Source organism: Artemia sp. Qi Xiang Cuo, chromosome 18, assembly GCF_049724085.1.
Source record: "Artemia sp. Qi Xiang Cuo chromosome 18, ASM4972408v1, whole genome shotgun sequence".
Lineage (NCBI taxonomy): Eukaryota > Metazoa > Arthropoda > Branchiopoda > Anostraca > Artemiidae > Artemia > Artemia sp. Qi Xiang Cuo.
In genome coordinates, this window is record NC_142811.1 from 1,049,037 (window position 1) to 1,072,498 (window position 23,462).

A 23,462-nucleotide genomic window follows, 5' to 3' on the forward strand; every position below is an offset into this window, starting at 1 on the left:
CCACTGGATCTAAACGATCACCCGTGGTAAAAGAAAACAAAAGAAAAAAAAACAAACAAACAAACAAAAAAAAACCCAACCGTGATATTTCTTGTGGCAAAAAATGTAAAATTCCACATTTTTGTAGATAGGAGCTTGAAACCGCTACAGTAGGGTTCTCTGATACGCTGAATATGATGGTGTGATTTTCATTAAGGTTCTATAACTGTTAGGGGGTCTTTCCCCCTTTTTTCGAAAATCAGCCAAATTTTCTCAGGCACGTAACTTTTGATGGGTAAGATTAAACTTAATGAAACTTATATATTTGAAATCAGAATTAAAATCTGATTCTTTTGATGTATCTATTGGTATCAAAATCCCGTTTTTTAGAGTTTCGGTTACCATTGAGCCGGGTCGCTCCTTACTTACAGTTCGTTACCACGAACTGTTTGATCAAAAATCCCCCCGCGATTAAATTTTTACTGTACTTTTATTAAGAACAAGTCAAAAAATCCATTCCTCTTTATTCCGTAAACTGGTGCCTCTGGGCATTAGTATTCATTCTTTGCTGGATTTTTTCCTTCATAATTATTTATGAAGCATTACGAATATAAAACAAGACATCCATTATAAATATAGTAGAACAAAAAAAAAGAATTTATATTGGCAGGTGGTTCGGTGAATGGCACGACAGCGAGAGTTTGTTAGTAATGAGAAAATTTCCATCAGACGAGACGACAGGTTTTATCGACCTGCGTCATTGAAAATCTCTCGGCATTCGTCAGTGAATGCCGTAGTTCCAAGATGAATGCCGATGGAAGCTCTTGGCGACATTCGTTAGGAAACTTTGAAATATAAATATAGGAAACGCTTCACGAAGTGCATTTTTTTGGATTTCTTTATGGTTTTAATAAAGTGATGAGTTACTGAAAGAAACGAGATTTGTTGAAATATGAAAAATTTGATAGATGAATTTGAAGAGGATACATATTTTCAAACTATAGTTTAGTCATTTAGTAAAACAATTATTCTGCAAAGTACTTTGTGGACACGAACTGCGTCTTCTATCAGGTTCCATTGAACGAGTGAAAAAAAAAAGATGCAAGAGCAGGCATTGAACTTTTTTAACATGGAATTTGATGAAAATAAAGTTTTTCCTTGAAGTCAACTGGTGACAAGACACGTTTTTAGAAATGGCAAAAAAGTGAAGTGAACGCCTTCAGTCTTTTTAAAAGAAAGCCTCTGGGAAAATCTCGGCAAGAATTTTGGAACGGTAAAAAGTGGAAGTAAAACCCATATAACAATAAAATAAGGTGGACCTTTCAATGGAAAGTAATTAAAAAGCCGTGCAGAGAACCTTCATTGAAAAAATCATTCACTATAGATATGCTTCAGGAGAATACTGCCTCAAAGAGACAAGGAAATCAATAATAGTATCACAACTACCAAAATCGCAGCTACTCCAACGGTTCCGGTACACAAACTGGGTAGCAGACGAAAAGTAATACCATTGGATCACCCATGCTACGCGTTTCCAAGTGTAATCATCGTTACAACCGTAATTGCATGTAAGCCCAACGCAGCCCCCCCCCCCCTCGATACCTGGATATAGCCCTGAGCTATATACACGCGTGTGCTGGTTTGCATTATTATTTGCACTTATTTCTCATTTAAAACCGGATCATAGAGCCAAACAATACAAATTAAAAAACAAACAGCAATATTAAAAGAATTCTAGATAGCCTAGGGCTATACCCAGGCATTAGGGATGGGGGAGAAGAGGATGATTTTAATTATAACGGTAGAAACTATTATATTTGGAAGGAGCGCTGAATGGGGGAATCGACTCGGAATCACTCTTTTTTTCATGTCTGATTTCTGCGTTACACTAGAATTTTGACACAATCTCTACAAAGCAAGCCATTTGAGGACATGATGGACATGGACATGATGTAAATCATGCCCATCCAACTTCTGAACATGATGTAAAATAGTAGATTCTATTTCAAGAAATCCTGGAAAGCTTATGGTTTACTCATGACACCAAAATAGACATACGTGAACCGACACACCGTAGCCTACAAAAATGAGCACAAGTGAGATTTTTATTTATTTATAATTTAGTATATCTATAGCAATCTACTTTTAATCTAGATTAAGCCGCTAAAAACAAATTTAGGTCTATCATATAACATTTTGGTTTTCCTGCTTCAAACAAGATTTTTCAGATAAATAGAACACACTCAGGGGCGGATACACAATTAATGTTTGGGAGGACACCGGTAAAAACTCGGCTCCCACATGACGCATTTTTCCCCCCTCGGCCCCGTAATTAGGGCTATTTCCGAACGTGTTATCCCGACCGCACTCAGGTTCTTGATTTGAGTAAAGCCGGTTTCTTTGTATACATTCGGAAATAATTAGCTTAGGCTGAGTGAGATAAGTTGCTATGCAGGTATATTTTAATTACTTACAGTTACAGGAGCAAATAGACAAGGTCCCAGGTAGAAATATGATGTTATTGCTGGGAGATTTTAACGCCCAGGTTGGTAGAAATAAGGATAGATGGTATCCCAGCTTAGGTAAATTTGGTGTAGGAAAAGAAAACAGTATTGGATACAGACTTTTGCAATTTTGTAGGTATAACAATCTAGTTATAACCAATACGGTGTTTGGTCATAAAATGGCTCATAAGCTAACATGGTATTCACGTGATGGTAAGACAGCAAACCTTATTGATTATGTAATAGTAAATCGAAGACTGGCAGGATCAATACAAGAAACTAGGGTATATAGGAGTGCTGTTATTGATGTTAAAAGTAAAGATCACCATCTAGTAGTGTCAAGGGTTAATTTAAAGCTGAAATTTCAGAAGGATAACTACCTCCCAGGAATTTATGATGTTGGTAGACTCCAGGATGAGAATTTGAGAGAAACATTCCAGGAACAGTTGAATATTAAATTTGAGAGTTTAAAGTTTGATAATGTGGAAGATGGTTGGAATAATTTTTAGAAAAATAATTTGTGAAATTGCTGAAGGTGTCTTAGCGAAGAAAGCTAGGACTGCAGCTAAGAATATTAGTGAAAAAGCTTTAAGTTTAATAGAAAGGAGAAAGGACTTGTACAAGAATTATCTGAGTGATAGATCACATGAAAACAAAAGAAATGTAAAGAAAGTGGAGAAAGCATTGAAATATGAACTAAGGAGGTGTGAAGTGGAGGCCATGGATAAAATTGCCGAGGATTTAGAAGATGCAGCTAGACGGCATAATAGTAAAATATTGTACTGGCACGTTAACAAATTGAGAGGTAGTAGTCAATCCGGACTTGTCCCAGTTAAAGATAGGAATGGGGTGGCAACTAGCGATAAGACAAAAGCTAAAGCGAGATGGGCCGAACATTTTGATAGAGTTACTTAACCGAGATAGAGTTGCAGGAGAAAATATAGAGGAAAATGAAAAAGTTTGTTATACCTTGGATGTGAAGGAGGATTTGTTTTGTGAGGAGGAATTAGAGACAGCACTAAAAGGATTAAAAATTAATAAGGCTCCAGGTGCTGATAGGGTAGTAAATGAGTTTCTTAAATATGGTGGCTCTGAGGTTAGAAATAAGTTATTGGAGATTATGAATATGATTTTTGAAAAAGGGGAAGTACCTAACGATTTTAGGAAAACCTTAATTAAGCCACTTTATAAGAAAGGTGATAAAAGTGAGTGTGGTAATTATAATCAAATTCAAAACGATCAGAAATTACTATTAATAGTACACACTAGGCAACGCTATAGCGTTGCCTGTAACGCGTTCTAGGCGGCCTACTCTCCACAATTCTCCAGCAGTATTTTCCATAATTGTGTTACTAAAGTATTATATTTTCATCAGATTTTGGTATATTTCATTCTAATTATCCTAACTGCATTTCTTAAGTGTGATCGGGATAAAACGTAAGTACCAAATCGAATTTTATCTATCTTTGCTTTCAAATTTACAATGTAGTTATTTTTTATGTGATTTCTATTTGCTCTGAAACATGAGTGGCTGAGTGCTTCAAAAGGCTGGGGAGGAAATGTTGGATGTTTTCTAAAGGAACTGGCTAAGGACAGTTTTAGGTTCTTCTTTGACTGACCGCATATCAAACCAATAACTGCACAAAACTACGTTTTGATTCCACTCTAATCATGGGCGCCCATATGGGGGGGGGGGGGCAGGGGGGCTCTTGCCCCCCCCCCTGGCTGAATGATGCTGCCTTATTTTTATATTTTTGTTCTGAGATTTCTATTAAATAGCATTAAAAGTAGCAATTAGACGAAGTTTGCCCCCCCCCTGGAATTCAGCTTATGGGCACCCATGACTCTAATGCTTTCTAGTGCTCCATTTCCTAGTCTTTCTTTTCAATGAAAGAAAGCGTCCTAGTCTGTCTTTCGAATGAAAAAAAGACTAGGACGGTTAGGTCACGTTTTATGGACGATAGTTTGCAATAAATAGTGCCCATTGGCCAACCAGGGAGGGGGGGGGGGGGGCACACAAAGATGAGGACGTTCTCAAATGAGATGAGAAGACGTAATAAGAAAAGATTTAAAGGAAATTGAAACTTCACGTGAGGGACAGTGTTGCCAGATGTCTAGATTGAAATTACGTCGCCATTAAAGGGAAAATACGCCGAAAGCGCCATTTTTCTAGTGAAAAGGCACCGAACGAACGATACCCCCCCCCCCCAACAAAAAAAAGGATTGAATACAGTTTTTACGACCATTAATTTTTTTTTTTAAAGCTTTACTGAAAGAAGAAAAAAGCGAAGTTGAAACTTAAAATCAACAAAAATTTGCTTCACAGTCTATCAGAGGCAACGCTATAGCGTTGCCAATAGTAAAGGCCAATATACGGCTCCAATAATTTATTATTTATTTATTATTATTTTTTTTAAGAGGCACTTCATATGGAAGGGGTCGTCGTGTAGATTTCAAAGGGGGCTCATTCGAATGGAAATCGAGAGTTCTAGTGCCCTTTTTAAGTGTTAAAAGTGATTGGAAGGCAACTAACACCCCTTCCATGCCCACCATTTCCCCAAATAAATCCAATCAAAATTTGAGATAGCTATTTTTTTCAACATAGTTGATTTCCAGATAGAAATTATGTTTTTGAGGAGGACATTCCCCCAACAGCCCCCAGGGCAGGGGTTGTAAGTTATGCCCTGGGAGCATATAAGCTTTTTATAGAAAGCTTTGTCGTAGAAACTTCAAAAAGGGCTCATTCGATTGGAAATTCAACGTGCTGGTGCCCTTTTAATAGTTGGAAGTGATTGGAGGGCAACTAACCCCTCCCTCATGCCCATTTTATCCCCAAACACATCTAATCAAAATATTGAGATAGCCATTTTGTCCAACCTAGTTGAAAATTCTTGAAATTAGGTCTGTGAAGATGACAACCCCCCACAGCCCTCAGGGCAAGGATTGTAAGTTATGCCCTCGGAGTATATAAGGTTTTTATAGAAAGAGTTGTCGTAGAAATTTCAAAAAGGACTCATTCGATCGGAAATTTAAATGGCTAGTGCCCTTTTTAATAGTCAAAAGTGATTGGAAGCCAACTGACACCCACGCCCACCATTTCCCCAAACACATCCAATCAAAATTTTGAGATAGCCATTTTGTTCAACGTAGTTGAAAGTTCTGAAAATTATATCTTTGAGCAGGACACTACCCCCATAGTCTTCAGGGCAAGGGTTATAAGTTATGCCCTGGGGGCATATATGATTCTTATAGAAGGAATGCTAGTATCAACATCAGAGGGGGCTCATTTGAATTGAAATTGAAAGTTCTATTTCACTTTTTAAGCGTCAAAAGATATCGGAGTGTAACCAGCCCCCCCCCCCCCCTGCGCCCTTTTTTCACAAATGCATCCGACAAAAATTTTGAGATAGCTATTTTGTTAAAAATAGTTCAAAGATCATAGAACAAAATTCCGGTGTCGACACCCCCCCCCAGGGCCCGGGGGCAGGCATTTTAAGTTATGCCCTGGGGGCATATATGGTTCTTATGGAAGGGATGCTCGTATAAACTTCAAAGAGGGCTCATTTGATTGGAAATTGAAAGTTCTATTTCACTTCTTAAGAGTCAAAAGAGATTGGAGGGCATCTAGCCCCCCCCCCTCCACGCCCTTTTTTCTCAAACCCATCTGGTAAGAACTTTGAGATAGCCATTTTTTTTAAATAGTTCAAAGACCATATAACGAAAACTCGGGGGTCGAAAAATCCTCCCAGGGCCCGAGGGCAGGCGTTGTAATTTATGCCTGTGGGGGAATATATATTTCTTATGGAAGGGATGATCGTAAAAACTTCAGAGAAGGCTCATTTGATTGGAAATTGAAAGTTCTAGTTCAGTTTTTGAGACTCAAAAGAGATTTTTCCCGAATGCATCCGATACAAATTTTGAGATAGCCATTAAGTTTAAAGTTGTTCAAAAGTCAGATAAAAAAACTCAGGTGTCGACACAACCCCCCAGGGCCCGGGGCAGGCGTTATAAGTTACGACCGGGGGCGTATATGGTTCTTATGGAAGGGATGCTCGTATAAACTTCAAAGAGGGCTCAGTTTATTGGAAATTGAAAGTTCAAGTTCACTTTTTAAGAGTCAAGAGATTTAAGGGCAACTAGCCCCCCCCCCCCACACCCTTTTATCCCCAAAACCCATCCGCTTCAAATTTTGAGATAGCCAGTTTTTTTTAAAAATCGTTCAAAAATTAGATAACAAAATTCCGGTCTCAACACAACCCCCCAGGGCCCGGGGGGAGGCGTTGTAAGTATTGTCCTGGGGGCATATATGGTTCTTATAAAAAGGATGCTCGTATTAACGTCATAGAGGGTTCATTTGATTGGAAATTGAAAGTTCTAGTTCAGTTTTTAAGAGTCAAAAGAGATCCGAGGTCAACTATCCCCCCCCCCCCTATAACCCTTATCCCCCAAACGCATCCGAAAAAATTTTTGTTACAAATAATTCAAAGGTCAGATAAGAAAAAACTCCGGTGTCGACACAACCACTCAGGGCCCGGGGTCAGTTGTTGTAATTTATGCCCTAGGGGCATATATGGTTCTTATGGAAGGGATGCTCGTATAAACTTCATAGAGAGCTGTTTGAATGGAAATTGAAAGTTATAGTTCAATTTCTAAGAGTCAAAAGAGATCGGAGGGCTCCTAGCCGGCCACCCCTTTTTCCCCAAACCCATCCGATATACAAATTTTGAGACAGTCATTTTTTTTTAAATAGTTCAAAGGTCAGATAACAAAAACTCCGGTGTCAACACAACCCCTCAGGGCCCGGGGGGCAGGCATTGTAAGCTATGTCCTGGGCCGTATATGGTTCTTATGAAGAGGATGCTCGTATAAACTTCAGAGAGGGTTCTCGAGTGGAAATTAAAAGTTCTAGTTCATTTTCTGAGAGTAAAAAAAGATCGGAGGGCAACTAGCCCCTCCCGCCCCCCACGACTTTGGGTTTGTCGGATGGATAAACCCATCCGATAAAAATTTAGGTGACCATTTTCTCAAAATAGTTCGAACATCAGATATCAAAACTCCGGGGTCGAAAGCAACCCCCCAGAGCCCAGGGACAGGCGTTGTAAGTTAAACTCTGGGGATATATATGGTTCTTATGGAAAAAATACTTGTATAAACTTTAGAAAGTGCTCTTTTGATTTAAAATTGAAATGGTTGTAGTTCAGTTTAAAGGAGTCAAAAGAGACCAAAGCTTAATCTAGTCCCCCCCCCCACGCCCTTTTTCCTCAAACCCATCCGATAAATATTTGGTTGGGTTTTGACACAAACCCATTTTTTCACTTTGATATTGTTACTTTGATACCAATTTTGATACTTTGATGAACGTTTGATTTTTTCAAAAAAAAAGTTTGATTTTGAAATAAGGAATTTTTTTAATTTGAAACATTTTGCAATCAAAAACGAACAAAAATTAATTAAAAAAAAAACTTTCCGAAAAATGAGTTTTTCAAAGAAAAGTAAAGGCTGTTTAAAGCTTAAGATCAACAAATACAAATAGCTGTTAAAATTCAAACCCAAAATAACCATATATTACTATTAAAGAATAAATGAAACCCAAAACGAACAGAAATTAATAAACAATCGTAGCAAAAACATACAACAAGTAATAACATAAATGAATAAATAGATCTTAAAGCGAGTAATACTTAGATTGAATATGCAAATAAGCTTAAAACGAAAAAAAAAATATTTTGCTATTGAAGTATAAATGAAAGTTAAAACGAACAGAAATTAAAAAACAATCAATGCAAACAAACATATATGTATATATACATATATATATATATATATATATATATATATATATATATATATATATATATATATATATATATATATATATTAAGATTTGAAAATTTATTCTATTTTTAGCAGAATAAAATAGAAACGAAACAAATTTTGCTAGACGGTATTTTGTATTTAAAAATTAAATAAGTTAGATATCTTCATATATGCAGTATCTAAAAATATAGAAAATAAGTTAGGGAAAACTCAACTGGAAATCTAATTATGTACAATTTTTCACTGACAGTATTATTTATAAGTCACCAAATTTAATAGAAAGCTAAATTTTTATTATAAAAGATTCCTTTATTTAAAAAAAAAAAATTCTCTACTATGCAAAGGTTAAAATTCTCCTGAATTTTATCGTATGATTCTAAAGAGTTGCAATTCATTTGAGCAAACAGAAAACTGTTTCCAAGTCAATTTCCAAGAAAATCTTAAGCAAATATTTTCAGCTAGAAAAGATGCAATTAATGCTGACTTTCGTTTGAATTCGGTTACGCGAGAAGTGTAATGTAGCCCCAAAGACAGAACAAAACTTCTTTATTTGATAGTTTTTCATATTAGACAAAAACACTGATAGCTTAATACTATGTAAACTAGAATACTTTTAAACTGCGTCTAGACATCAAAATGCAGAACTATAGTCCATAATCATACTTCTTTTCAAGTTTACTGGGGATACAACGTTGAGGAAAACAATTTAGAGGGCCAACTTCCCCTATCTGTCCCAGATACTTGAATGGAACGTTGACTCCAAAAAGGCACAGTTAGGATGCTAGTTCTCACTCCCAAGAGAGGTCAGTTCAGATCGTACAATCCCATCAGAAAGATGCCTTGACTACCAGAATACTAATTTTGACTAAGTTTGGTTGAGATCTCCTGGTCATTGTTTTGATGACGTGAAAAGGGGACTTCACTTTCCTTTCCCCATAGAGGTCCGTTCAAGTTCCCAAAAAGTTGCAGCTAAGATATTAGATCTTACTTTCCACCAAGTACCCCCTGATATTTCATTCTGGTAAATGTCCCGTAGCCAAAAATTAAGGGACCCCCTTTCCCACATAGGCTGGATCGGGCATAAACTCTAAACATCAAGAACTAGGACACTTATTCTTACTTCCCATTAAGTTCCTTTAAGACCTGATAATCCGTTCCAGCCGGACTTTCAGGATAATTTCGCAATAACAAGGATTCAAGAACACCCTCCTTTCGTAGAAGTCGAATAGGGCACTAAATCCCAAAAGGCACAACCAAGTCAGCTACTCAGGCGTTCAAGCAATTTGGAGTCGAGGTCTAATGCCCGATTCTGCTAGCTGTTGAGACGATCCTTCTCTTTTCCCTCCCCTCTTTTCCTTTACCCTTCTCTTTCCCTCCCCAATGAAGGTTAGATAACGTTCGGATCCTCAGATAGTTTAACTAGGACAGTAATATCTGCAATTTCAGCAACTTTTGTTGATATAAAGCAAACCTTTCTGGTAAATGGCCTAGTGACAAGAATTTAGGAAACCACACTGATCGTGATAGGTTATAGTCATAACCAATAAACAGTCATAACCCCCAGACCACAACTAAGAAATTTACTCATACTTTCATTAGTTTGGTTGATATCCAACAACTGTTCTTATACTGACACGAAATTATTCCCTCCCTTTTTCTTTCTCCATCATAGGTTGGATTGGGTTCTGACCCCCAAAACGCATAGCTAAGCATTAGCTCTTAATTCTCTCTAAGTATGGTCAAGATCCGGCAATCACTTTTTGTAGATGCTCTGATGACAGAAATTTAAGAACCCCGTCCCCCACAGAAATAAAACCATGCCCAGACCAGATCTACCCATCAACCCATCGACCTGATATCCCAAAACACATATTTGTACAACAGTTCTAACTTCGTTTCAAATTCGGGTTAAGATTTGAAAAATCCTTCTATTATGTATGTAAACGACAAAATTCCCCCCTCCCCCTACAATTCAGATTGCAGCAGATTTTTCCAATCTACTTCTTGCCCAAAGATTTATATGCTTAAGAAATTTCCCAAAGTTTTATCGAAATTTCATTCAGAAACAAACAAATTTTGAATTTTAGATTTTTCATTGTCTATTCTAGAATTACTTTCAAGAAATCTAAAGCTCTACAAAATTTTCGATCTAATTTCATGAAGAGATAACCCTATGTTCTACAAGAATCCAACCCTAGATGACCCTTAAGAAGTATACTTTTGGAGCTGAGACAGCCTTTCGACTATTTAGCAGAATGAAAAAAGAAAATCACTTCTGTTTTGTATTTTCTGGAAAAACTGCCAGAAATTTTGTAAAATTCAGATGATGTTTATGATCCTCAAATTGAGAATATTTTCCGAATTTCCATCTCTTTTTGTTGTCAAACTATAAACCGTTGATCGCAAAAAAAAAAAAAAAAACTACCCACACCAAAAAAAAAACACACACAACAAAACAACAACTATGAAAACAGTGGTTTCCATCCACACGGGATCCTACAGATTTAATTAGTAGCCCCCGGGCCACATTTTTATCACATTTGTCCATAAAATCGTAATTATGTCCGACTACTGTGCCAGTTCTGAATGCCTTTCTTAATTTCTTGAGTTGAACAATGCTTAACCTTCAAGTATACAATTTGTGATTCATCAATCAGAGTTAAGATTTAAGGCATAATTTTTAAAAACTAGAAAAGATGGATATTTAAAAAAGAGTTTTTATATCTGTAACATAATCTAGTAAAGATACAAAGACATGCCATAAGTAGAGAACAATTCAAAGCAAATTACTGTTGATACAAGCTCCTCATACCAATTCTTTGCCACTTTAATTTTCTGCTTCTAAAACATTATTGTGACGCTAAAATCAAGAAAAAACATTTTCTTGATATGACTTACAAACTAAATAAACGAACATTTATTTGAAATATTGTAAGAATCATAGCGCCATATCCTGCGAACCTAGAGATATTGTAGGACCGTATCTGAAGCTCCCTACCTATCAATACAAATTTTTCGTTTGTAAATCTTAAGGCAGGGCTCTACCGGCCCTCCCCCAAATGGTGCGCCTGCAGAAAGCGTGAACATAATTTATTATAGACTTTAACGATTTGGGAAATCACATTAGAATAATCTGTATTTGGATATGAAAAACGGGTCCATCTTTGACGAGCAGGGTTGCCACCCTCCAATGATTTATCACTATTTCTAGTGAGTTTTATATTGCCCAAACGAAAATTCACTAAATCAGCTCATATATCACTAGATTACTGAAAAAAATCAACCAAAACATCACTGAAATCTAGTGATTTTTTTTTTCACCGGGTAATAACTCTGTTGACGAGTCTTCTGATTCGTTTTGTTTTTCTTTTAGCAGCAGTCCCCCATTTATTTTCCTTTTGCAAAATGGAACACTTTATTTTAGCTTAAATTTGCTTTGCGTAGAGAATAAAAAGCGAAAACATTACAAAATAATTTTATTTTTATAAGAACATGTTAGCTTATTATACCATCAATTTGTTCCGCATAGATGAATCAAAAATCAAAATAATAATTAAAAAAATATATATGTTTTATTATTTGATTGCACCTATGTAAGGCAATACGTATAAATCCCATTATGTGGGGGAGGAGGGCGTCAAATTCATTGAATAGGGGTGAATTACAGGTAGCTGAAAAACATTTCATTTCATTCATAAAACTTGTTTTTTTTTATCGGCAGATGCGGAGAATAATTCTCATGATTAAGCTTTGTCTTTCACAAAAAAAAAGATGGCAGCACTTAGTTTTTTTTTTAGTATGCCACTAATTGCAGCATAAACACTCACAGAAAACAGTAACTATGTTGGTTCTCGGAGACTATATCTCTTAATAATAAAAAAAAACCTTCATTTTTGTCTTTCATAGGCAGCGCAATAGCGCTGCCTAAGTGGAGAACGATGTATTATTTTTTTTTCTTGGTCTCACACCAGGGCGCTTTGCGTACAAGAATTTGGCGCAAAGATTTGGAAAAAGGCCATTTAATCAGAAATCGGAGGGCTTGTGCCCTTTTAATAGTCGAAAGTGATTGGAGGGCAACTAACCCCCCTCTCACGCCCAGCTTTTCCCTAAACACATCCAATCAAAATTTTTAGATAGCAACTTTGTTCAGCGTAGTTGCTTTCCAGATAGAAATTATGATTTTGAGGAGGAAACTCTCCCACAGCCCTCAGGGCAAGGGTTGTAAGTTTTGCCCTGGGGGCATATAAGGTTTTTATAGAAAGCGGTGTCGTAGAAACGTCAAAAAGGGCTCTTTTGATTGGAAATTCAAAGGGATAGTGCCCTATTTAATAGTTGAAAGTGATTGGAGGACAACTAACCCTCCTCTCACGCCCACCTTTTCCTCGAACATATCCAATCAATATATCAAGATAACCGTTTTTTAAATGTGGTTGAAATCTCTTGAAACTGGGTCCGTGAGGATGACAACCCCCCACAGCCCTCAAGGTCATGGTAATTATTTATTCTCTTGAGGCATATAAAGTTTTTATAGAACGCGTTGTTGTAGAAACTTCAAAGACGGCTCACTCGATTGGAAATTGAAATGGCTAGTGCCCTTTTTAATAGTCAAAAGTGATTAGAAGGTAACTAACACCCCTTCCACGCCCACCATTTCCCCAAAAACATCCAATCAAAATTTTGATATAGCTATTTTATTCCACCTAGTTTAAATCTCAGGAAATTATACCTTTGATTAGAACACTCCCCCCACAGTCTTCAGGGCAAGGGTTATAAGTTATTCCCTGGGGGCATATATGCTTTTATTGAAATCTTTGTCGTAAAAATCTGAAAAAGGGCTCATTCGATTGGAAATTCAAAGGGCTAGTGCCCTTTTTAACAGTCTCGAAAGTGATTTGAGGGCAACTAACCCCCCTCTCACGCCCACCTTTTCCCTAAACATATCCAATCAAAAATTTTAGATATCCGTTTTATTCAACGTAGTTGAAAAATTTGGAAATTAGGTCTTTAAGGATGACAACCCCTCCCCCCACAGCCCTCAGGGCAAGGGTCGTAAGTTATGCCCTGGGGGCATATAAGATTTTTTATAGAAAGCGATGTTGTAGAAACTTCAAAAAGGGCTCATTCAATTGGAAATGGAAATGGCTAGTACCCTTTTAATAGTCGAAAGTGAGGAGAGAGAAACTGACCCCCCTTTCATGCCCACCATTTCCCCAAACACACGTAATAAAAGTTTATAGAGAGGAATTTCGCTCAACATAGTCGAAAGTTCTGGAAATTATGTATTTAAAGATAACACACCCCCCAAAGCCCCCTGGGCAAAAGTTGTAAGTTATGCCCTGGGGGCATATAGAGTTCTTTTAGATAGAGTTGTCGTAAAAACTTCAAAAGGGGCTCATTCAACTGGAAATTGAGAGGGCTAGTGCCTTTTTTAATAGTTGAAAGTGATTGGAGAGCAACTAACGCTCCTCTCACGCCCACCATTTTCCCAGACACTCCCAATCAAAATTTTGAGATAGTCATTTTGTTTCAGGTAGTTGAAAGTTCTGGAAATTAGATATTAGAGGCTGACAAACACCCTCACAGCCCTTAGGGTATGGGTTGTAATTTATGCCCTGGGGGCATATAAGGTTCTTATAAATAGAGTTGTTGTAAAAACTCCAAAAGGGGCTCATTCAACTGGAAATTGAGAGGGCTAGTGCTTTTTTTAATAGTTGCAAGTGATTGGAGGGTAACTAACCCCTCTCTCACGCCCACCATTCCCTCAAACACATCCAATCAAAATTTTCAGATAGCAATTTTGTTCAACGTTCCAGAAATTTCTGGAAATTAGGTCTTTGAGGATGACATCCCCCCCAGCCCTCAGGGCAAGGGTTGTAAGTTATGCCCTGGGGGCATATAAAGCGTTGTCCTAGAAACTTCAAAAGGGCTCATTTGATTGGAAATTGAAAGGGCTAGTGCCTTTTTTAATAGTTGAAAGTGATTGGAGAGCAACTAATGCTCCTCTCACGCCCACCATTTTCCCAGACACTTCCAATCAAAATTTTGAGATAGCCATTTTGTTTAACGTAGTTGACAGTTCTGGAAATTAGGTATTAGAGGCTGACAAACACCCTCACAGCCCTTAGGGTAAGGGTTGTAATTTATGCCCTGGGGGGCATATAAGGTGTTTATATACAGTGTTGTCGTAGAAACTCAAAAAGGGCTCATTTGATTGGAAATCGAAAGGCCTAGTGCCCTTTTTAATAGTCAAAATTGATTGGAAGGCTTGACATTTTTATAGTAAAGATCGATGTGGGTATAATGTATAATTTTGTTGTTGTTGTTTAGACCAGGGCACTTTGTATTGAAGGAGTTGTCGCAGGAACTTCGAAAAGGGCTCATCTGATTGAAAATAGAAAGGGACGATGCCTTTTTTAATAGTCGAAAGTGATTGGAGGGAAACTAATATTCCTCCCACCCCCACCCTCCCAATTGCCATTATGTTTAAAAACTAAATATTGCCATAAGATTAAATCAAAATGCACTGTCTTAAGCTAATTACCAATAAGGCATCTCAGCAGTATCCCAAGAACGACTGAGGGTATTATGTTCAAACTTTCGGGGCTACTTCTGCTCTTAAAATTTATCAAAATAGCGTAAGTGTATCCAAGCTATCAAAGAAAGTAAACAGATTTTTTTGCAAATGGTATCAAGTTTTCCATTTCAGGTCAACTAGAGGAGGTATGAAACTAAATTAAACACTACTATTTGTGTCCAGATTTTTAAAAGGGTGTTAGTTGTTACAAATGGCTGAAAATTTTTCTCCAGTATATAAATAGTAGGCCAAACTATAAATTCTTAAAGAAACGAAAAGATTTAAAGTTTTATTTTCTTTTTCCCTGAAAAGACTATGTCAATATAAACCGAACAGAAATTAATTAAAAAAACTTTTTCCACAAAATAAGTTTTTCAAGAAAAATTAATAAACTCCAATTAACAAAAAAGAGAACAATTAAAATCAAATATTCTACGAAACATAACACTTCCACAAACCAGAATAGATAAACAAATAAAACCCAAAACGAACAGAAATTACAATAAATAACCGAGTCAAAATCAAAACGAGCAGAAATTAGCATAAGTTGGGCTCAAAACCTCTATGCCTTCCCAAGGCCAGAACATAATTTGCAGTTTACTGAAAAAAATACAAATGAATGAGCATTGTCAGTTTAATATACATATACTGATATTTAGTAATCAAAATGTTAATATTATTTGATTATTAAAGTTATTAAAGTAAAAACATTTATATTTTCTCAGTAAAGTCCAAATTTTATTTTCGGCTTGGGATAATACTCAGGTTTGGCGCTATACGCGCGATGATTTCTGCTTGTTCTAAGTCTAAAATAGTTAAAAGTCATAATTTCTCTATGTGTTTAATATCCCGTGGTTACGATGTGCATTAGTTTTAAGGTTGATAGATAATTCTATATCATTTTTGGAATATTTTTTTAATGGAGTTCTTTACTTTTCTTTAAAAAAATTATTTTGTGGAAAAAGTTTTTTTAATTAATTACAAAAAAAAAGATGACAGCACCAAGTTTTTTTAGTATGCCGATAATTGCAGCAATACTCACAGAAAACAGTAACTATGTTGGTTGTCGGAGACTACATCTTTTAATAATAATAATAATAATAAAAACAGAAAGAAGAAAAGATGGCTAAGTCAGTGTTTTCATGGTCAAGCCTCTTGTTTTCAAGAGTTACACTTTTGGAAGAAAGTGTAATATTGATTAAAAATAATGCTCATATTGGACTTGAAAAAAAAGTTCTAGATCTGATTGTCTAGTGGAGATGTCTGTTAAGTAGCATGAAATTATTTTTGAATTCCTTCTTTTTTCAGATGCCAACTTTTACAATACTGAAAAACAGATTTTTGACAAGTTTTTGCAAGAAGGCAAGTAAAGACCGTTTGTCATAGGCAGCACAACAGTGAAGCCTAAGTAAAGAGTGATATGCCTCCAAGGTAATATTTTTTTTCTTTCCCCAGACCACTTTGCATGGAAGAAGTTGTCGTATAAACTTTGGACGGGGCACACTCAATTGGAAATTTAAAGTTCTGCTGTCCCAAAATCCCCTAAACACACCCTTCAAGATATTTTTTTTTTCTCCAAATCACTTCTCGCGGAAGAAATTGTAGCGGAAACTTTGGAGGTGGGTCACACGATTTGAAATAAAAAGGTTTCCTGTGATGAAATGACCCCAGCAGGCACTGGGACAAAAGCAGTAAATTAGGCAAACTGTTCAATTTTTACATATTAGATTTTTTCATGAAGGCGGGGGGGGGGGGATAATTGATCTTGGGTAGATCCGAAAAGGCTAAGGATATTAAGGTGAAACCACAGGAAATGTCGAAGAGGATGTCGAACACAATCAAGTGACAATATGCGCAAAATTTGTTAAGCTGAAACTATTAGGGCACGTTAGGGGGAAGTTGGCATAAATCAAAAGACATTACGTGCATCCAGGTTGTCAACAGGGAGTATTTGCAATATCTCAGGAATGGCTAACAGAAAATAGTTAAAAATTTCAGGCAATAGTAAGGGGATGTTGATCAAAACCATAAGACAATATGTACATCCAGGTAGATAAAAGATCGGACCTACAATATATCAGGAATAGCCTATGAGACTTTCTCAGCATGATGTTAAGGGGATGTTGAATTAAATCAAAAGACACAAAGTTCATCTAGGTTGGTGTATTTGCAAACTCTCAGAAACTACTAAGGGTATTTAAATGAAAATTTCAGGGCATGTTAAGGGGGCTGAATTAAATCAACTGACACTATGTGCATCGATACTGTTTAAAGGGTGTGTCTGCAATATTTCAGGAACAGTTAAGGGTAATAAGTTAAATTTAAGGCCCCATTAAACTAAATCGAAAGACCCTACATGCATCTAGGTTGTCAAAAAACGCGTATCTGAAATATCTCAGGACAGGTAAGGGTATTTAGTTGAAACTTTTAGAGAATGTTTAGGGGAATGTGGGAGTAAACCAAAAAACACTATATGCATCCAGATTGTCAAATATGTACCATAAATATCTCAAGGACGGCTAAGGGATCAAGTTGAAAATTTTAGGAAATGTCGGACTAAAATGAAGACAGGGTGTGCATCCAGGTTGTTAAAAAAGGCATATCTGCAATATATCAGGAACTACCAGAGGAAATTAGTTAACACTTTCAGGTAATATTGAGGGGGGTGTTAAACTAAACCAAAATACACTATATTGATTGGAGTGGTGCAAAGGGAGCATCTGCAATATCTCAGGAACGGTTAAGGGTATTAAGTTGAAACTTTCAGGGCATTTTGAAGGGGACGTTAAATCAAAAGACACTATGTGCATCCATGTTGAAAAAAATAGATGCACATTGATTACATTGAAACTCCCAGGGCATGTTGAGAGAGATGTTGAAATACAAAATCAATAAGAGTTCCAAATAGGGATAGGTCCTTTTATTAGACAGTGAAACAAAAATATAAACAATGACTAAATATTTTGATGACACATATGGTCATCATCATCAGTAGAGTTACTAACATATCAAAATTAAAAAAAAACTGTATTTATACTAAACAAAATAATCACTTCAGGGCCAAAGCAAGTTACCGGTTCATTGACTTAAAAAGTTCACTGTTCTTGAGTTTTATAACACTGCATTGAATGAAGGTGGTACAATTTTCTTCAAAATTGTAGGTCAAGTCAGGTTACTGGTCCATTGACTTAGAAAGTTCACTAACTGTTCTTGAATTCTGTAATACTGCGTTGAACATTCTTCTAATTAAAAATGAAATAATGCTGAATTTCATTTTAAACAGCATTATTTCATTTTTAATTAGAAGAATGTTCAACTCAGTATTACAGAATTCAAGAACAGTTAGTGAACTTTTTAAGTCAATGAACCGGTAGCTTGCTTTGACCCTGAAGTGATTATTTTGTTTAGTATAAATACAGTTTGTTTTAATTTTGATATAGTAACTCTACTGATGATGATGACTGACAGTGGCATCAAAATATTTAGAGTCTTTGTTTATATTTTAGTTTCACTGTCTAATAAAAGGACTTATCCCTATTTGGAACTCTTTTTGATTTCGTCATAGAAAATGCAGTATGGTCATGTAAAAAAATACTAATGTTGAAATACATTAAAAGACACTGTATGCATTCAGGATTTCAAAGGGGCGTATCTGCAATATCTCAGGAATGGATAGAGGCATTAAGTTTAAGCTATCAAGGCATGTTGAGAAATAAATTATGACACTACATGCATCCAGGTTGTCAACAGAGAGTATTTACAACATCTCAGGAAGGGCTAAATGTAGTAAGTTGAAACTTATAAATCATGTTGAGGGAGTACTGAACTAAATCAACAGACACTACGTGCACCCATATTGTTAAAAAGAACATATCGATCATATTTTAGGAACACTAAGTGTATTAAGACGAAAGTTTCAAGGAATATTGAGGCGATAGTGAACTAAATCAAAAGGCACTCCAGGCATCCCAGTCGTCAAAAGGGCATACCTCCTGTATCTCACGAACAGCTAAGAGCATTAAGATGAATCTTCCAGGGTGTGTTGAGGGGGATGTTGAACTATGTCGAAACGAAGCATGTGAATCCAGCTAGTCAAAAAGGTATGTCTTCAATATCTAAGGGATGGCTAAGGGCATAAATTTGAAACTTCAAGGGGATGCTGAACTATAACAAAGACATTGTGCGCTTCCAGGTTGTCAAAAGGGCGGATCTACAATATCTAATGAATGACTAAAGGTTTCAAATTGAAACTTTCAGGGAATGTTGAACAAAACCAAAAGACTCTATGTGCATTCAGTTTGTCACAAGGGCGTACCTTCAATTTTTAAGGAACAGTTAAGGGCGTTTTAGTTGAAACTTTCAGGGAATGTTGATGGATGTTGAACTAAATTAAAAAACACTATATGCATACATGTTGTCAAAACGGCTTAGCTGCAACATCCCGGGAACAGCCCAGCATATTAAGTTAAAACTTTCAGGGCAAGTTAAACTAGATCAGAAGACATCATGTGCATTTAGATTGACAAAATGATGTATCAATAGTATTTCACAAGCAGTAAAGGGGATTAAGTTGAAACTTCCAGGGGATGTTGAACTGAATCAAATAACAATATGTGCTTCCCGGTTGTCAAAAGAGCGTACCAGCAATATCTCAGGCACAGCTAAGGGTATAAATATACAGCTTATGGGACCCAGCTGAAACTTTCAGGGAATATTAAGTGGGGGATCAAGTAGATTTTAAATTTTCATTTAGGGGAACGCCTTTATTTCAGTAATATACCCTCTACCCACCCTTTCAAAGTTATATAGTACAGCTGTTATTAGTATTTATTGCAAAATTTTGTCAAAAATAAAAATAGCAAGCCATAATCTTGATTTTTAAAATCCAAGCAGAAAAACTAAACAAGACTTTACAAATACCCATTTCATAAACCAGTCAAAACAACCATGTCTAGTTAAAATTAATTTAAAACAAAAAATTTTTCCCAAAAGAAGCTTTTCAAAGAAAAATAAAGAGCTACATTAAACCAAAGGCGATTAGAAATAAAGTCAAATAATAATTCAAACAATCAGAAATTAAAATTAACAAATAAAAAAAAAACAATAAATGAACAAAAATTATAATTAATAATCAAGTCAAGCTTAAAATAAAGAAAATTTATGACAAACAGGAGTACTAACACCCCTAAGTCCTCTAAAAACGAGAGTGTCATTGGAGCTTTATATATTTTAAACCCTTTCTCTTCTACAAGGTTAACAATCCAAAATTGTTGAGTCTTCAAGGAAAGAATTTCATTATATATTAAACAGTAGATCAAAATTTAATAGTTTTTTTTTAGTTTTAGTCATTTACTTTTATTTATTATTTATTTTTTTAGTTAATTATTTATTTTTATTTGGTTATTTATTTTTATATGCTTTTAGTTATTATTATTTATTTTTTAGTTTTTTTTGCATATCTCACGAAGCCATAAGTTTGTGTATTTAAACAAAGTCTTACTTTTAGAAATCCTACTACTATTACTAATAACTTACTGCAGCACCAAACCGCCTGAGGCCAGTACAGATATGCACTCTCCTTCTCCATTACAATCTATTCAAAGCCTCACTCTTTACAACCCCCCAAGAAGTTCCAATTTTCCTCAAATCCTTCCTTGTAACCCCCTTCCACTCGATTCCGGGACGACCAGGATTTATTTTGACCCTACATGTTTCAAACAGTTCGTGATACCAAGCTTTAAGTAAGGAGCAACAGGGCTCAATAGCTACCAAAACTCTAAAAAATGGAATTTTGATATTGATAGATATATCAAAAGATTCTAACTTATTATGCTGATTCTAAATATATAAATTTCATTAGGTTTAGTGTTACACATCAAACACTACAAGCCTGATAAAATTTGCCTGATTTTCCAAAAAGGAAGGGAACACCCCTTAAAAATAGAAGAATATTAATAAAAATCACACCATCAGATTCAGCATATCAGAGAACCTAATTTCAGAGCTTTCGACCTCCTGTCTGCAATCTTCAGCAACTTATTTCTAACCTCATAACCACCATATTTAAGAAAGTCATTTACCACACTATCAGCATCTGGGGTATTATTATTTTTTTAATCCTTTTAGTACTGTCACCAATCCTTCATCACAGAATAAATCTTCCTTTACATCTAAGGTATAAATACCCCTGAGATTGGCCCAGTAAACCCCTCCTAGAGAATGCTATGGCATAGAAATAATCTTTACTTTAGGATTTGAACCCCTCAACTGCCCCAATCTGGCACCTGGGTAGAACTGCAATAGATTTGATTATTTTTTGCCTGACTAGAATTCTTATGACCTTTTAGCGGTTAGAATAGAATCATGGTTACTTTTGTTTATGGCTTGACAGATATGTATAAATGTGGGTCAAAAAGGAGTCCAAAACATGGGGCTATTGCCCCATTTGGAGCAAAACATACTCCTTAATATGTGGTAGAAGCTGCAACCTAGACAATGGATGGGATCCCTACCTCTGAATCTACACAGAGGTAGATCCAGAGGTAGAACCAGAGGTTATATCCCCTAATTACAGGCCAAGGAGCCTTTGGGGGGACTAGTACAGTGTATTATTGTATGTATATTGATAATGAATAAAATCTTATCTTATCTTACCACAGTAATTTAATTGAAAACTATTCTAGAGCTATTCTATTTGTGCTTTTGCTATATACCAACAGCATTTTTTTTATTTATTTTTTTTTTGCATTGAATTATAACATATTTCTACCTTTTGTTAATTTTTCTGCTTTTAATTTCAGGACAAAAACAGCAACTAGCTCCAGTTGGCAATCAATGAGATTGCCAACTGGATGGCGATCAATGAGATTCAATGAATCAATGAGGGAGGAAGTCTCAAGAAATCTGAAGGGCATAGAAAGACTAATTTTACACATATATATATATTTTGAGAACATTTTTTAAAACATTTTACAGCACTTGTATGATATACCCACTACTTAATATTCTTTATCTAATTAGAACTTAAGATTTTCCACAATTTTGGGATCAAAATATGATGAACATATAGTACTTAATTAACAAAATTATGGGAAATACCAAAATCATGGAAAATCCAAGGTTCTAATCAGATGAAGAATATAGATGGTAGGGGGTATATCATACAAGTACCCATTTTACATTTCTTTTAACATGTTTGTATTTTAATAAACTTTCAAATTTTAATGTAAAGTAACAAATATTCAGTTGAGGAAATAAAAAGCAAATAAGAAATGATTTTGGAGAACATGAAAGTAGGCCTACTGTGGACGTGAAAGAGCATGAAAATACTATCCCATAACTTGTAAAATGACATTTGTTGGAATTAAGTTAAAACAGCACATTATAAAAAAAAGTTTCTTCTTAGGTATAATAATTAAGTCATATATAATATATACATTATACTTTATATACTTAAATATATACTTTATATACTTAAGCATTATTAATTTATATACTCAAGTACATAAATTAAGTCATAATAAATCACACTTGAAACAAACAGATATGACTCTAAATGAATAAACAAAAACTTAAAATGAACAGAAAATTATCTCACTAAACTAGAAAATAGCAGATACTACTGTACTATAGATGAATCCTAAAATGAACAAACTAAAAGGTATGATCAAATTGAATCAATGAACAAAGTTACCAAAAATAAAAGTGATGCATCTGCTTCCTTAAGACCAGAGCATCATTTACACTTCACTGAAAACAATTTGTGTTTCAAGTATTGGTAGTCTGTTTCTATTTGGCATAACATGAAGAAAAACAACACACAAAAAAAAAACACAATGATAATCAAGGTGTACAAATCAGCATTACAATAAATAACGGTGGGGTAAAATTGGGTAGTGTTGTTACAACACTAAAACAGTAGTTTTGTAACTCGTAAAATTGGTCATGGTAAAATTGGGTATTTTACCATAATTGTATGAATCCTTGTAAAATTGGTATTTTACCTATTTTACCTGTATTTTATTGGTATCTTAGATACTTTACTGAGATCTGTCAATGACAATTGTCAATAGAGCTTTCCTGGAAACAATATATATTCTGAACAGTGTTGTTTTATTTGCATAAACATAAACTACAACAAGAGCAATTATATAAGAAAGAAAATCATGATAGTAATCAAAATTAAAACATTTTAAAATGAGAAATTTTTAGTCAAAAGTTGACATATCTAGTTAGGAAAAAATTGCCATTTGACCCCCCCCCCCCAAATATTTGTCTGACTCGTAAAAAACGTACTAAAAATGAATATAAACAATTTTGTATGCGTTTTTGTAGTTTTTTTGTACCCCCCCCCCCCCAAAAAAAATATATTTTGTACCCCCCCCCCCCCCAAATAAAAAAAATCTGGATATGGCCCTAAATGTGTTTTCTTTTTATTCTTCTTTTTTTTCTTTGTTACTAACAGGGTCCTGGAACATCATAGAGTTTTTAAGGGCTCATTCAAAAGCTAATTTTTATACCTAATTGTTTCTCCTAAATTTAATTTGATTATGCCATCATAAACTGCCATACAACATCTAAAACATTCT

General features: G+C 35.3%; 1 protein-coding gene and 1 long non-coding RNA gene across 3 annotated transcripts in view; one reads left to right on the forward strand and one right to left on the reverse strand.

The window, feature by feature from the left end:
• Positions 1 to 23,462, reverse strand: part of LOC148941106 (high affinity copper uptake protein 1-like) — a 109,963-nt gene that overhangs the window by 71,800 nt on the left and 14,701 nt on the right. The gene's annotated exons all lie outside the window — the stretch shown is intronic.
• Positions 860 to 22,158, forward strand: LOC148941107 (uncharacterized). The gene is made up of 3 exons (XR_016143248.1): positions 860 to 2,075; positions 16,183 to 16,305; positions 21,675 to 22,158. It is a non-coding gene; the product is annotated as an uncharacterized LOC148941107 (long non-coding RNA).